This window comes from Bombus huntii, chromosome 5, assembly GCF_024542735.1.
Source record: "Bombus huntii isolate Logan2020A chromosome 5, iyBomHunt1.1, whole genome shotgun sequence".
Lineage (NCBI taxonomy): Eukaryota > Metazoa > Arthropoda > Insecta > Hymenoptera > Apidae > Bombus > Bombus huntii.
The window spans coordinates 10,557,573-10,574,128 of NC_066242.1; the positions used below are offsets into that span (position 1 = coordinate 10,557,573).

At 35.1% G+C, this 16,556-nt stretch overlaps 1 protein-coding gene across 4 annotated transcripts in view; it reads right to left on the minus strand.

The window, feature by feature from the left end:
• Positions 1-16,556, minus strand: part of LOC126866142 (fasciclin-1) — a 382,489-nt gene that overhangs the window by 197,363 nt on the left and 168,570 nt on the right. Inside the window, exon 1 of one of the 4 annotated variants that reach the window (XM_050619342.1) lies at positions 10,127-10,145. The exons of the other annotated variants lie outside the window; for them this stretch is intronic. The gene's annotated coding sequence lies outside the window, so the exon portion shown is untranslated. Of the gene's footprint in view, positions 1-10,126; positions 10,146-16,556 lie in introns of those variants that run through there. 4 annotated transcript variants of the gene reach the window in all.

A 16,556-nucleotide genomic window follows, 5' to 3' on the forward strand; every position in this document is an offset into this window, starting at 1 on the left:
TTTAATGAACAAGTAGGAATGGAAGAGATAGTTGTACTCAAAATTAAAGCTACAATTATCATATATCAATGCTATACAAAATATCATTGTGATATCGTCGTAAGAGAAACTTTTCGAGTTGGATATGGACATGAATTATCTATTTTAATTTTTCTTGAGATATTTTGAGCGTCCACTCCTGACAGGTAACGGTGTTTTAACTAGCGCGGAGGGAGAAAAAGTTTTTCGGAGGTCACAAGCACGTGAAATTAAGGGCGAAGGAAAACCGTTTTACGGGACAAGCCGTACGTTAAAGGTAAGCGAAAAAGTTTTCCCACTGTCGACCACGGCTTTTGTGCGCTTAAATTCTCGCATGTGCTTGTTACAAACAGATAATAACCCAGTGAGCTAAAATCGTGCTGTATAATGTGCGGCAGTAATCTCTTAAGCTCCACCACAATGTGGTAACGATAAAAATCATTAAATTCACTTCGGTATTGGAATAAAATAAAATTATAACAATTGAAAATTACGATAAGCTAAAAGAATTAAAAAATATTAATTAGTTCAATTGTTTAATCATAAAAGAGAACATTTTGTAACAAATCCATTCGTATGGAGAAAAATGCATCGTGAAATACGTCCAGAAAAGTTTTATTCGAGAAAGGTCAAGGGGTAGAAAGAGAATGAAAAATGAGTGGAAAATAAATGAGCGGGAAATGCAAAGATACGGAAAGCGATTCATGTCAATACGTAGATTAATTACTCTCTTATGTATGTGGACTTGACTAATACGACAGGGAATAATGAAAAACTGTTTGTTAATTAAATTTAATTCAATGAATTATTTTCTGCTTCTCTTGAATTTCTTTTGAATTTTGAATATTCTGAGATCAATGTCTCCTTTCCCTTGAACTTTTTAGAATAATGTTGTAACATATCTTTACTTTAAACTCATGTTTGCTTCAATTCATTTACTTTCTAATCTACCTTTCCTTTTCACCTTAATAGATCATCTTATCACCTTTAAAACTGAAAATTGTTTAAACAAATATTTTACTAAATCTTAACGCGATAGAGTATTTGTATTATGGACTTTAGGAAATTGAAGTGTCCAATGACAGTATGATGAAAAAGAAATTATTATTTTTCCATTATTTTTATGTAATATTTGTAATTTGTATTGTTTTCATTATCGTTAAACCATAAATGTTTATCTTTACCCGAAATATCTCTTATTATTATCGTATACTAATATTGATTATAAATTACCATTAATTCCCCATTATTAACATTGTTGACATGTATCTCAAAACACATCATGTAATTTTAAACCCACCTCTCAAATCAAACTTTGTATCGATAAATCATCCGAATCCACAGAACGAAAACCACGCTAATTGCAATAATACCTATATTATACTCCATCGTTTCTAACTTCACAGTTTCGTTCGTTCGTTCCAATAACCTCAACTTGAGAAAAATATTGGTTACCTCCTGGGACACTGCAGTATTTCATTCTATCTCTCCTGTCATTTACTATCGGATAAAGTTCGTAACATCCTAACGCGATGGAAGCTTGCAGGCAAAGTGCAAAAATGGAAAAAGACAAAAATTCCATACAGTGGCGTATAGTAAACAGAAGGTAATACGAGAACGAGAGGGCAGATATTGTGCGAGAGTTCCTTACACGCGATAATCTTCAAGGCGGAGGAAGCAGAAGGGGTAAAAGGGGTACGCAGGCAAGGGAACAAGTATAAAGTGAAAGAGCAGCCCTCGTGGAAGACTTCTCGATGAAATTTATTCATAGCCGAGAGATTGTCGTCTTCTTCGCACCCCTAGCTCTGCGATTAACCACGCCCCAAACTCTTCTTCCTCCACCCTTCTACCCTTCAGAGCCTTTATTTTTTTACGTCGAAGTCCCAGGGGTGACGGAATGATAAACGGGCGGCTACGTTTATAAACTCACTGTCAGGACTAGGGAAAACTTTCCAGTGAGTTGTCTCTCTTTCTCTCTCTCTCTCTCTTTCTCTCTCTTTCGTTGCGGTGTGAAATTATGAATGAACCGATGCTTCGAGCCGTAATCTATTTTCGTATTTAATTTTATTCGATGACTAGTTTCAAAACGGATACGTGTTTTTTTCGAAGTAACTTCTTTGAGGAAGGAACGATTATTTTCTCTGATTAGATTGGATTTGAGAAATTCGCAATTTGCTTAGCTATCGTATTATTCGGAAGTATTTGGAAAATTGTTTGTTTGGGGCAGTATGCGATTTAGTAACAAATTTGGGGATAAAGGTATCTGCGATGACTTTATCTTTTCTAACTTTATCGTAGCTGTACATAAAGCATCATGACGATAAAATGAACTGTTAACTTTAATACGATAGAGCAATTAGTACGTAGTCGCAAAGGATCGTGAAATTATTTTGTTGTTTTAAAACTTTCTTTTTGAATTACTTCACTTGCTTGCTTGATGCCAAGTTTTTCATGGATAATCTAAATCTATAATTACGCTAACTACATTTACTTCGTATGTATATTATTATCACAAATTCACTAACGTGTTAGCAAATTCGCGAGTGTAAAATCGGATATTTATGAACGATGCAAAACGAAATAAAATGAAATTTAGTAATACGATAAGACGCAGAAGTAGTTAGAGTATGCGACAGAGTGTAAAATAGGGGTGAATGAAAATTGGTCTTTGTATCAAGTGTCACACGATGAACTGTTTTATCAGACCTATGGGACTGATAGAGGAGGATTGGCCTCCGTATAAATGACGTATGAAATCTAATCTTCTTAATTTTCCATAAATCTGCCAAATATTTTATTTTGAATGAAATAATGTTTAGATAAATATTAACTTCATTTTATTTTTTACACGTAGTAATTTCTTTCATACTTTTTTACTGTTTACTTTCTTTATTAGTCTATTTTTGCATGATATTATTTTGCTCACAGCTTCCTGTATAATGACTTCAATATTAATTGAATTAATTACTTTGATTAACAAATATGACGTTACATTAATTCCTTTTTACGATGCTTTCATAGTGTCATTGGTTGTTATCAGTGCAATATCACTGTTTTAAAATGTATATGTGCTACCGCCAGCCTTGAACGTGTTAACTTTAAAATTCATGCTTTGTAATACTTGACTACAAAGAACCTGTTGCATATCCCACACGTCGTGTCGATCGAACTTGTCTCAGTAATGAGAACTAAATTATTTATTCCATACCTCGTTCATTTTTCTCGGCTCATTGTATATTTTTAGAAATTCATATTCATTCAATTCATTCATTTCATTATGATAATGATAATACCAAACGTTTTGAAAAGGGGAAGAAAAACAAATTACGAGTGTTTCCAAATTTATGTTAGATTTAAATTAATTAAAATTGATCTACACTAGGTTATAAATCTTTAGATATGTCCAAACTTTGTAAGTTTCATGCGATAAAATTCTTACATATGTATCATATCACTATACAATATTTCTATTAAAAATATAGAATAATTATGTATTAGAAATGTATTTCTCGAATATATGAAATTCTTTATAGCCTAAAAGCCTGCAAATAAATTTACAGTAGAAATTCAATAAAATTAGCTGATCTTAAAACGAATTGACTTTTTTCACTTTTGAACCAGTAATGGAAACATTTTATCGACAAATTGTCTAATCGGAATTAACGTTAAACTCACTTTGTACCAAGATTACAGGAACACGCCTCGTTAGGTGGAAATTAACGAGAATAGTTTGACGGGTGGTTAAGTAGCAACGGAATGTTGTACAGTTAAATCAAGGAGTTTGGATCTGTCCTGGTATCTGGGTATTGAAGAGGAAAATAACTTCCGTCATACGAAATTAAATCGCAGAAAATGAGATTAGACGGTGTGTCCATTAGACGAATGAATAGAAAGTACGAGCGTCTCCCTCTATCCCGTTCCACTGTAGTCGTCTTTTAGCCGCGATTTTGTCTCTCATTAACAAGTGAGCAATGTGAATTGCCCCTTCTCTTGCACAGAAAGATCCACGAAGCTCTGACTCATTCCGCAGGATGGAACAATTAACTCGGCTGAATTGTCTGTTAAAAGGTCTTGACACTGAACGTTCAAGCCGATCTCGCTTTTTAACCAGTAACTTCAGGTATTCAAGGCACAAAGAGGTATTCAACGCGATCCTCTTGCCCGGGTTGTCGTCTTTTCGCGCTAACTCAATACCAATGACTGTTAATTTACCAGTTTGCCAGAGTACAATTTATGCGTTTCGTTCGCTTACTATACCTTGTTAACTCTTTATTACGATATTTCAAGAAGCAAAAGCACTTTTTATATATAGATTGAAACAGAGTTTGTTAGCAAGAAAAATGTATAGGTATGAACATTTGAATATTTTGGTTAATTCAGCCTAGTGTAATAAATAGGATGAAAATAAAACTGGTTGTATGTTACGTCATTTCATATATTATGATCTTCGCAGGTAAAGAGTTTAGAAAGTATCCTTCCCAGAAATTTCCATGTCTAATAAATTATTATTGGTAATAACCGAAAATCGAATGATTAAATCTATTTGATATTTCAAACAGTTTAATGTTTCGCATAATATCGCAACTTTCGGCTCGAATTTCAAACCTCCTTAATTCTCTTCGTTCTTAATCCAACACGTACCGAGCTTGAAAACTGAGTTTACCGTGCAAAGTAAATGTGATAAAACGTCATCTAACAGAATGTTCCCTCTGATTAAACAGACCGTAAATACTAGTTACACATAAACCGAAAGAAACGAGTCTACTTCAGTTACCTTAATGTATTTCTTTGTCTATACTCGGAGTGCAGCTAACAAGTATAAAAACGAATATCTGGAAGGCAAGCAATTTCCTTCGGTATTCCCGTTCTTCCTTTCTCTTTCACTCTCTCGTTTACCTTCTCTGTTAGACAAGATCCAACGAAAACGTCACTTATGGGGTAACGTCTCTTACACATTGACAATCTGAGATGGGGCCAAATCCTCTAGAAACCCATATATCTTGTTGATGGATGCTTCTAGGTCCGGCGATTGTGCGATTTACTCCCCTCTCATGCTATCTTCCTCCTTGTCCGTTTTACTAGACCAACTTGGTTATCCTTCGCATTTTCCTCCTGTATACTCTACGCGTCCATCGCTGAGTTTGCATTCCCATTCAAGCAAATTGTACGTGGATTCTGTTGTATGTAGCATGGAATTATATAAAGGAATATATATATTCGTATATGTCATCCTTGATTGTCGTTGTTACTTGCAGTTTGATTAATAATCTACAACTCGACGATCATGTAAAATCGAACACTTTTATCGATATTTGTTAACTAATCGGTGTGTTTGTCATTTCTTGTTGCTATTATTTAAATCGTGAAGAATAATTTGTCGTTGTGAAGCTACATAAAGTTGAACATTTTGCTGCTTTCTAATTATCTAATTCATAAGAATGTATGAATCAAACGTTATTCTTTTTTAGTAAATTTTTCTGTTCGAAATTGTTCAAAACTCAGGTAGTTTAACGTTGTAGTTAGTACAAAAACTATCAGTAATACCATTACAAACAACATTCTTCAAAAAGTATACTCGTTTATTCCAATAAACCTTAAACATATGAGTAACTATCAAACTTACTAAAAGTTTAAACGATTACTGTTGCAAAACTAATGGAAATTTTTAAATCCAGATGAAGTCACCAAAAAGAGTAAACTTTCTCCTGCAAAATGCTTTTCGTTTCTTCGCGATACGACTTTCCGCCACAGAGATATCATTGCTTGAAGAGAACCGAATTTTCAATAATTTTCTATTGCTCTCTCTCACTCTCTCCCTTCCGCACGCTTGAATCTTACGCTCGCACCGTGCCGCAGACCAATAGTGACCAATCACAACGTCGTTAACAGTATACCGTTCAATGACAGATAGCGTGTGCATTTTTTTTTTTTTTACTATGACCACTACTAAGCGTACGCATTTCCTAGAAAAAAATATGGGTCAGACAGCTGCAAGCTACCATTCATAGTTCTATAGCTTTGGACACATCTATTATATTGTACTTTCTAGTGCTATATCTTCGGAACCAATTGAGACATTGACCTAAATCAAAATGGGCTATTAAAATTACACTTATAAGTACTTAAAATACTATTATATGCATTGTTTATATAATATTGACGATTTGATGGAACTTGTTACTATAATCTTCTTTATTAAAATGCAAATGAAAGAAACTCACAGAAAGTAATATATATACACACACACAATATGTTAATATAGATATATATCTTGACAATTACATACAACTAAAGAAATAGAAACTTTTAGTAGAAACTTGTCCCATTTATTAAATATTGAACCAAGGAAACTTCATGGTAGATATTTTCTATTAATTTTGCATATTAATTGCACTCCACACATTTTTACACATTTAAATTTCCCATGAACCTCAAAACATCCACAATCTATTTACCTACCAAGCGGTAATTAAAATCTCATAAGCTTGAGCTAACCTATCACACCAATAGCCAAAATCCTGAAGATCCTACGTCCCCGTTCGCTGTAACAACGGAAAACCATTTCGACGCTATTGACCATTTCGATAGAAAGAAATTCGTTCGCGGAAGTCCACGGAAGAAACTTCATCGACATGACCTAGAATCCTATGTATGTACGCAAAGAAGCAGCAAGATCGAAACCGCGTTTCGGCGAGATAGCAATGAAGCTGAAAAAGGATGCAGAAAAGGTAGTCGAAAGGAACCGTAAGAGCGACTTAACTCGGCCCGGGACTGCCACCACCCTCTGCATACAACCCTCCGGCCCACGGCTGGCTCTAAACGACGCTGGAAGATATTTACCGGCTGCGGACGTTGAGGATTGTCCGGGTCAGATATCGAGGGTTCAACCGGGTTACCGTGAAAACGTAGTGGCCTGGATTATCTCGATCTTTACGACGTTACTTTTTGGCGGAGCCTCGAGGGAGAACAGAGATACCAGGGTAACCCCTGACGACATCGATGAACCGGCTTTGCCGCACAGTTCGAGAAGCGGAAAATCTTATGCCGAGTACTTTTATCCGGCGACGAGTTCCTGTCCCGGGGCTGTACTGGTATGGAGACGACTGGGTCAAAAAATCGAGTCTCGCTCCTTGCACGGCTTTCACCTGGCAAAGGATATTTTTACTCGAAAATGGAATGTCATTAAACGCGCTGTTTGTAAATGGAGATGGTTCTTTCCATGGAAGTTTAGAAGAACCAGATTAGTGGAATGAGAAGGAAGTTTGGTTAGAAGGTTACGAAAGAGAGACGTACGAAATCTTGTTTGAACTTATGTGACTTGGACGAGTCTGTTTTAAAAGACTTTGGAAGGTTGGTGTTCTTAATTAAATTTTTGTGTACTCTGAGTTATGCTTAACTTTTAGTCAAATTTGTAATGTACAAATAGGTATATCTATCTTAATTTGCGAAAAAGTAAAAGTTCAATAAGAAAGTTGGAATATTCCATATTTTACGAGTATCACGCGTGAACTATCTTTTATCGTGTAGTCGTTAAATTTACACTTTTTATGAATAGAATAATAAGAAGAAGTGTATGATTTGTGTAAGAAAAATAACATAATTCGATTTAGAAAGAGAATGTGCAACTACGGTATAAAATGTACCTAAAAGATAATAGAAAAGATAATAGAAAAATGTGAAATCTATGGCACTATTTAATTCTATTCTATGAAATTATGTTTTATTATATCTGCAATTGTTTTAAACATTTAGCTTCACGTAAGCTAATATAGAGTATTAAGTGAACTAACATTTCTTCATATATTTTAACACCTACTTAATTCTTTTCAGAGGTGGTGCAAATATAAAAAACTCCCTAAGACCGCTAAGCGGAGGTGTAAGCCTGATATTTTCCGCATGAGCATTCTTTTACATGATTTATTAGGTGGGATTACGAGGCACTGTTACATAGTAGTGTTTTATAACTCGTGTACAAAAATTTACCACACCATATGGCGGTTATTCTTAACACAAATTCTAGAGGATTTCGCTTAGAACCACACCAGCGATAATTTGAAACGCATGTAAGTTCATTGATTCGATGCATGCTTTAAATACGTTTTCATTGAGTTTTTATTCATTATAGCATATTATACATTGAAAGATAAAGAAGGAAGAATCTATCATACAGAATATGATCTTCACATGCTCAAATAATTAACGTGTTTGATTGAAAGTACGGAATAATTTTACATGACTATTAAGGAAACTTATCTTACAGTTAATGAAATATATAGATGTGTGTTTTCTTTTATTCATATTCTACCATATCCGACAAATTGGAATTCATATAGAATTCGGTCATCATTTTTTAATAACTGCAAAATTTGTTAATGACAAAGTAACAAAGAAAAAGAAATACAAAAAATTTTAATGCTCAGAACACTTTGGAATGCTATAGACAGACACATCATATATATACACATATATTTACTATATCTAGTAATTTCCTCACATGAAAAGAACAGAGTTAAGAAATAATTGTCGTATGAATTCCATTATCCTCTTATTTCTGCATTATTTACATACCTAATGCATATCCCAATGCAAGATGAAATATATTATTCCACAGTAACATTCCAACACATATAATTTTACATTTCTGCAATAACAATTAGACATACCCAAACAAATCTGCCTCGAAATGTTTTCCACTGACACAAATATGCCTTCAACACAATGAATCTGAATAACGTCGGTCGTGGGCGGCAGTGGAAGACAAAACGCACAGAAGCGCAAGATCAGCCAAGGCCACCAACTTGATAATAAGAAGAAGGTGTGTGTGTTCGTTACGAAGAATTGGGATAACGTTGAGATTTTAATAAACCAAGCTTTGCGTTTCCGTGTTCGTTCACGGGAAGAAAGCATCGCGGACAGCAGACACGGCCACTCATAAAGAGACCCGATGCTTACAAGGCACTAGATTAAAAAGCGGGAAACAAATGAGAATCGCTTCCGGCGAGTTGTCTTCTGCATCTAGATAGCTGTTTACGCTCGATAATACCTCTGGGACCGTTTTTTCCATCTCTGCCCCCTTTACATTGAATGGTACGACTGTCGGACGTTCTTTGGATGGTCAACAATGATAGTTATGTTGGAAGTTTGTCAATCGAATACAGAGCGCAATTAACGAAATTGAAGCAAATATCACATCGTCATGCAAGTAATCCTGTTTTTCCACTGTTGATGTTTTGTAAATTAGAAAGTTGTTGAATGAAGCATAATTTGCTTCGTTGTTTGTACAACGATGAAATTTAATGCCAGATCGTTACGTAAGTAATCCTATTTTTCCACTGGTGAATTTTCGCGTTTTAGAAAGTTGTTGAATGGATTTTTTTTTTTAATAGAACAATGAAATGTAGTATTAAGACACAGCATTCTGACAAACACGTTCTTTGCTGTATTACAACAGTACGGCTATCTCATCTCTATAATTACACAATTTTTACATTAGAAATACGTTTCACTTATTTTGAGTAATAGTGATCGCTGTAATGTTGCAACACACTGTCTGTTGGCTATTATCCTTTTATACAGTGATATTGCTAGATAATTGAAGCGTCACAATATATGCTGTGATAACAAGGAAAATGTTAAAGGGTATTCTCCACTGTAGATTTTGAAAAAAATCGATCTTTCTTTATATTTTGTCGGAGAATATAGTTTGAAAAATATACATGCGACGCTTTATGTTCGAAATCCTAACATTAACAATGTTGTCGTTGAACGGAGAATGCGAAAATCAGTGGCTACTGAAATATTGTTCAAGCACAGTTCTCTTAAATTGTTATTCGTTGGAATCTACAAAAAGTAAATAAATCTATGGTCAATCTATGGTCATACTATTTTTTGCACTAGATGACAAGTTTGTAGACAAAACAGTAAATAGTATACACAACAGGTCGAAACAAAAGGAAAATGAAACGTGAAAAATAAAAATAGGAAATAGTGAAAACAAGAACGACCTGGCGCATAGAGATTTGCATTTTAAAGATAAAAGTTTATTTAAGAACAATTGATGCACGAGTAACTAATTGATTAATTCCATTATACCATACAACGTACTTACTTCGACTGGCCTTTAGTTTCAAGCTCATTCTTCCACTTTTTTTATTAATTAAAACTGTTTCACGTACCTGCAAAAGATATGGAAATATTTCATTAATATATAATACATACCGATAATTGGATTGTTCAAAAGACATATTGATCAACTTGATAAGTTGAGAAATACAGAAATGTGATGATACCAGAGACACTATTTATTAAAATTAATGTAATCGCGATTATTTATATCAGCTCCTTGTGATAAATAAACCTATAGAAGCAAATGTTCTTTCTAAACACTAATAACGTGTTCTTTAAACGCCAATAATGTAGGCAGCTACCTGACTAGTGAAATTGAAGTTGAAAAGGTGGAAGAAATTAGGTTACAAGTTCACACGAGGAATTAACAATCGTTTCCAACGTAACAATAATTCTTTGATGAAGAGCTTTGGTTCACAGCTTCTGCTCGTGATCGGACCGTCGATCAATGGTGATTTATGGACTCGGTGCACCGCAATAAGTTGGCACGTCAATAAATCGACACCGAGGGCAAAGCCAATAACTTGTTTTGATACCTTCCCGCGTTGAGTTTCGCAATTCTTAAGAGGTGCAATTTCGCCTGGTACGTCGATCTCCACGTGAAAAACGAAACCAGTTTCTTATAACTAGAAAATCGACGAACCTTGGTAAAAATTTGTTGATTCCGAAGGTTCATTAGGAGAAAGGAAATTGGAGTATTCCTCGTTAAGTAACTCGGTTGCTGATAAATAAATTTTGATAGCAGAAAACGTGGAAAATACACAAGATATACATAGTTACAACTGGGCAAGTGATTCTAGATGGTTGGTCGAGTATATTATATATCTTGTAGATAACTTGGTCGTCGTTATTGATCGTTATTATTCCATGGTTTCAATATATTATAAAATAACTGTGACAATAAACATTGGTTAGTGGCTTTGCACTTTAACTATAGCTAGGCAAACATGGTACTACACAACAGCTATTAATTCACTAAAATTAAATGCAAGATACATGGGCATTCGGATATCGCTGTTTCAATTAATTATAATATCGTTCCAATATATAAACAATTCTTTTTGTCTATATATTTATATCTGATTCACAATTTAGAAATAAAGTAACGTAAATATATGGAACGTTTTAAATGACCGGACGTTAAATCGATTTCACACGCAGCTATAAAATATTTACAATTAAATAATATATAATTGCTATTATTTGTAATTTAGACTAAACCAAGAATAAGAAAATACTTGAACACCATTAATAATAATTAGGTGATTACAAACTTTCGCGTAAATTCATATTGCATAAATGTATAAGTACAATTAAAAAATATAGAATATAAATAAAAATCCTTCTCTTAATGTTGTAAGAAATATTTTGTTATCAATATATAATATTGTTGAGTGAACCTTCTGTATAATTTTTTTACACCATATATACCTGTACACCCTGTGCACTTCTTAATATCTCAATTTTCTAAGAACACAAACGTTCTGACGACAGTACACGCAGTATCTTAATTAATTAAAAAGAACGGTTAAAAAAGAATCTGCTTGAAGGAAACTATTAAACGCGGCAGCAAAGGAGGAGCGTATTGCGCTTTATGAACAAAAGCAAATTTAATTCCAACACTTTCAAGCAAAAGTACGAAACAATGTTCTGAACTCGGGCGAGGAAAATGCTCGATATCAAAACGGACCTGTTCTCGTAGCTCACAGAAGGAAAGAACAGAGAAACCAGTGGGGGTTTTCGCCAATTTCCTGTGGACGAGATATGGCTACTTGCCCCAAATGCAAATTTCCCGGTGCTAATTAACTATTCGGACAGGGAGGCCTCGAGTGAAACGACGACCAAGGGGTGAAGTTAACTGGATAGTGGGCAGGAAAAGGGGTTAGCTACTGAAATAGCGTCCACGACTATTGCGCACCACGCCAAAAGAGGGAATTCATAATTGCTCCAGCCCGCGTTTGTTCAACCTGTACGTTCTCAACTTTGCCAGCAACGGTTTAATCCGGATGCGTCTGCACACCCTCTGCGACTGGTTTCACTCTGTTAATCGTATTCGTCAATTTGACAAAACTTAATGAACGATTAACCCGCTAAATATTATAGGGAAGACCAATTAGCCTGCAACTACATTTGCTAAATCTTTTGAATTTAATTATTTATTTACTTGGGCATGTTTAACTAAACAGCCACAACTGAATAATGAGAGATGAAATGAAAATTTATCGTCTCACAAAGAGATAAAAGATGATAAAGGATATAAGATTTTAAGTGTTTGTTTTTGTCTGAGAAAAGCAGAATCATAAACCTGACAATGATAGTGATAATGTAAGTTTATTGTATAGTTCATTTAATTACATATGCTATTTCTCTGCATATTTAACTCTGCTATTTAGTTCAAGGATTTTTTATAAGAACATGCTACGTACATGTAAAGTAATTTTGTGATATTACACGCATGAAGTATGTAAACCCAAGCATTTAATTATGTAAATGAGATGTACACTACGTAAACGAATATTCTATCAAAAATAAGCAAAATTCATAATTTATAAAGAATGTGTTAGTAAATAAATGTGTCAACATTTCTTAAAAATAGTTTACTTTTAATACGTTGATAATCTGCGATACATTGTTATGCTTATCGACAATCCTTTACTTTGTCCATAGCAAATTTAAGGGATGAAAATTATTTCCTTGTTTTAATAAATTAGACTAAATAAGTTTGTTCGAGGTAAACACGAGGAAATATCGAAGTAGAGAAGAAACCCTTGGGATTTGTGGCATATGTGAATGCTGATCAACGTGTCCAGCCGTAAAATAAATTTTCTGATCGGGGCTATTTCAATTTGACAGGCTACTGATTGTGATTCTGGACACGTCGCAGCTTCTATTTACTTGTAACGTGCTCAAACAGAAGAGGGTGACAGGAATACACATATGCTCAAGAAAATGTTGCTATCAGAATGTATGGCCACGCGTACAACTTCGTATGCGTGTCCCGATTCTTCGTTATCAGAGTTTGTTTTGGCATTCATCTTCCATCGATTGTATATCCTCTTCAAGAATTTTACCATCAGATTCCATTATAAAATTAATTTTACGTAAATAATTCAATTAGATATTTTATTATTTTAATTATTAATTTTAGGTAGCATATCTTTAAACGTGTAAAAATACGCATAATACCCAAAGATGTATGAAATAGCCATAACACTCATTATAATATCCAATAAATGAAATATAATATTACGTAAGTTCGTATTTATGTACAAACTTGCATATTACAATGAGCTCGTACCCTTAAACAAGCAAATGAACGAGTAGACTTGCTCATGACAAAAGTGACTATTGTCAAGTTTCCTACCTTTTAGATAGTAATACTTTTCAGTAGTCAGAACTGAATTCACGTCATGATACAATCGATATTGTAAAAAATGATCCACGTTTTCATATACTGTTGGATAAAAATTAACCGATTGTATAAAAGAACCCATATGGTCCACAATGTTATGATTTCACTAAACATAACCTTTCTGTAACGTAAAAGTTCCATAACATGATGATTATTTTCTACAAAAAAAAAAAAAAAAAAAAAATTGAGAAAGATTAAAGAAGCTTTTCTGGAGAAAGCCAAACGTGGACTGGGGTAGTTTCAGTTATACGCTTTTCTATATTACATCCCACTGCTCCATTTTGTCTATTAGCTATTTCCCTCAACGTTTCTTCGCTAATATCCCTGTTTCCACATCATGAAATTATAATATCCTAATAACAGAACGCGTAACAAGCTTCTAATGGGTCAAGTCAAATTTGCTGGTTGTCCGTGGATAGAACAATGCCGGAAGTTGAGCGCTTTGGAGTAGGTGGTGGCAGCGAAACGAGCATGCTACCGCAAAGCTTCGCGAAACCGAACAAAACATGTAGCTAGAAACAAAACACTGGCCAATCCGCAAGCCGGGTCTGGTCGCCATAATTAATATTCGGGCATTAACCCGGTCTTTCTCTGCTTTCCTCGGCCTACTCGTCCCCTCTGTAGCTGCACTTTCCTCTTCGTTGCGCTCTCTCCGCCCGTTGCCAACCTCTCCGACCATTTTTTATCTTACCCCGAGGCGATAAATTTGCATTTCATCCCCTCAGCCCAAGGCTGAGACCGTTTTGTTAAACATTATCCGTGGCGCAGTGCGGCATATGGGCATGATTCGCGCTAAGAAGAAGATTATGGTTGCGTCTGGCCCTACCACCACCATAGTTTTGCGGCGACGGAATTATCCCCGGGTTTTACAGCGTCTGGATTATGAAATTTTAATTTAAGGATTCCGCGCAACTTAATTTATGTATATTACGTTCTTTTCTATCAGAGAGATTTAACTGTTTAACGTGTTCCGCGTTGACGACGCCATGTGTACAGTGTCCCACGCAAGTTGGTCATGATATATGTAGTTTTTAAATAGTGGAAAGAAAAAACGGGGTAATTTTGCCAGTAACTTCAGATTAGTACTATAAATGTTAATAGAAATTTTGTTATTTGTAATTTTGTGACGTTGTCTGTCGTACATGCAAATCCTTATAATACGATTAGAGAGTGTTGCAAATTAATGGAATTCTAAGCGAAAAGTTTTCGAAAGTTCTGAATTTCACCAAGAAACTTTTGATCGATCGTATCCATTTCTGCAGTGCAATTTAATTAATATTTGTAAAATTGAAAGGAATATTTTCAACCAAATTGCTTGTTCTCTTCTATTTCTGTATTTTATTCATGAAAAATTGCGTCACACAATACATTTAGTCTTCTCGCCATTGGTCAAGTACGCGTCATTCTTCCTATGATAAACTTCTTTAAAAGTAACCACAAAATAACAAAATATAAAAAGAAATAGCCATAGTTCCAGTAATTCAACCCTCTTAGACTTTTACCGTACTTGCTAAAGGGTTCCTCAAACTAGAATCACATCCAAAAGGATTATTATACACAAAATTCTCTCCTCGTCTCTGCTGTACAAAGAAGTTAAAAGTGGAAAAACTTTTGCAAAAAGAGAAGCGATGTCTTTCATTAATTTTCTATGTAGCGCAACACGACCGTTACTTTCAAAGAAAATGTGCAACGCGGTGTAATCCATCTGTCGCTAACATTATGGACAGAAGCACTCAACAAACACTGTTGTATACGTCGTCGTTAATCCAGACAGCCGACGGGGTGTTAACATTACGGCGAAATTTTTACCGACGCGCCAAATACGACTCCGCTGTGTAAATACCCCCGTGTCACCAAATGTCACCGTTAATACGTTGGAACTATTCCACTCCATGGGTCCTATATTACCTTAGATCAGTGGTTCTTAACGTTTTCGAAGCGACAGACCACTTTCCCCATTATACGGCAAATTTGCGAAACAGCAAACTCATTAAGGTCATAAAACTAGCAAGAGAAATATAATACTAAAATATTAAATATAATACTGCAATGAACAGTTTTTATCGTATAAATATAGCAAAAAGAGGAAACGTTGGTTAGGAAAAAAAATTAACTAAAATAATTCTTTTATAAAGTTAGAACATTTAACACATTCACTGCGTACAACGCACGATCAGGTAACAGCACATACACATACTTTCAGGCTCGATGCAGACGTTTTAACTGGCAAAGCAAAGAAATATATACGAAATTACGAAGAAGTATAAGAAGAATTGATAATACACCGCTTGCCAAAAAATTGCAACGCCTTAAATACTCAAATCGCTCAAAGGTGGCGCGATGTTTTCAGCGAGCAGTGTATTTCGTATCAAACGCACATGTAAAGTTGTCAATGCAAAGAAAAATATCGTATGAAAATTACTTGTCAAAATATTGCATTAGCATTGTAGGGAATGAAAATCAGATCCACAGCGGGTGTGTTAATTTCGCGAGACACTCGAAACGAGATCGCGGGAAGCTAGTGTTCCAAAGTACGTCGGTGAAGAACCACTGTCTCAGATCCTCTTTTGCGGCCTATAAAACCAGTCGTGCAACACGGCTACCTCGCGCATTTACAACCTTGTCATCGTTTTCTGTGGACAACGTGGGGTGGAAAAGGTGCGATTGTCACACTTATTTGCATGACAGAAGGGTAAACAGTGGTAACGAGATTTGCGGGTTGCCCATGCAATCTTGACACACGACAACTTCGATTGTTCGGGTTACGGGGACCCTGGCCAAACATCGTCCATCTAATGCAAATCCGTATATATAGGACAGGGAAAGAACGCGTGGTGAGAATAAGGGTTGGCTCTTTTAAAGTGACACGAGTGAAAAAATTCACGCCTGGATCGTTGACAGCTTGACCGTACGTGATGTTCTACTTTGTTGTCGGGTCTGTTTGAAACTCTCGCTGCGAAATGATGGAGTTTGGTGTTCTTTGTTAGCGTCAGGTTGAGTA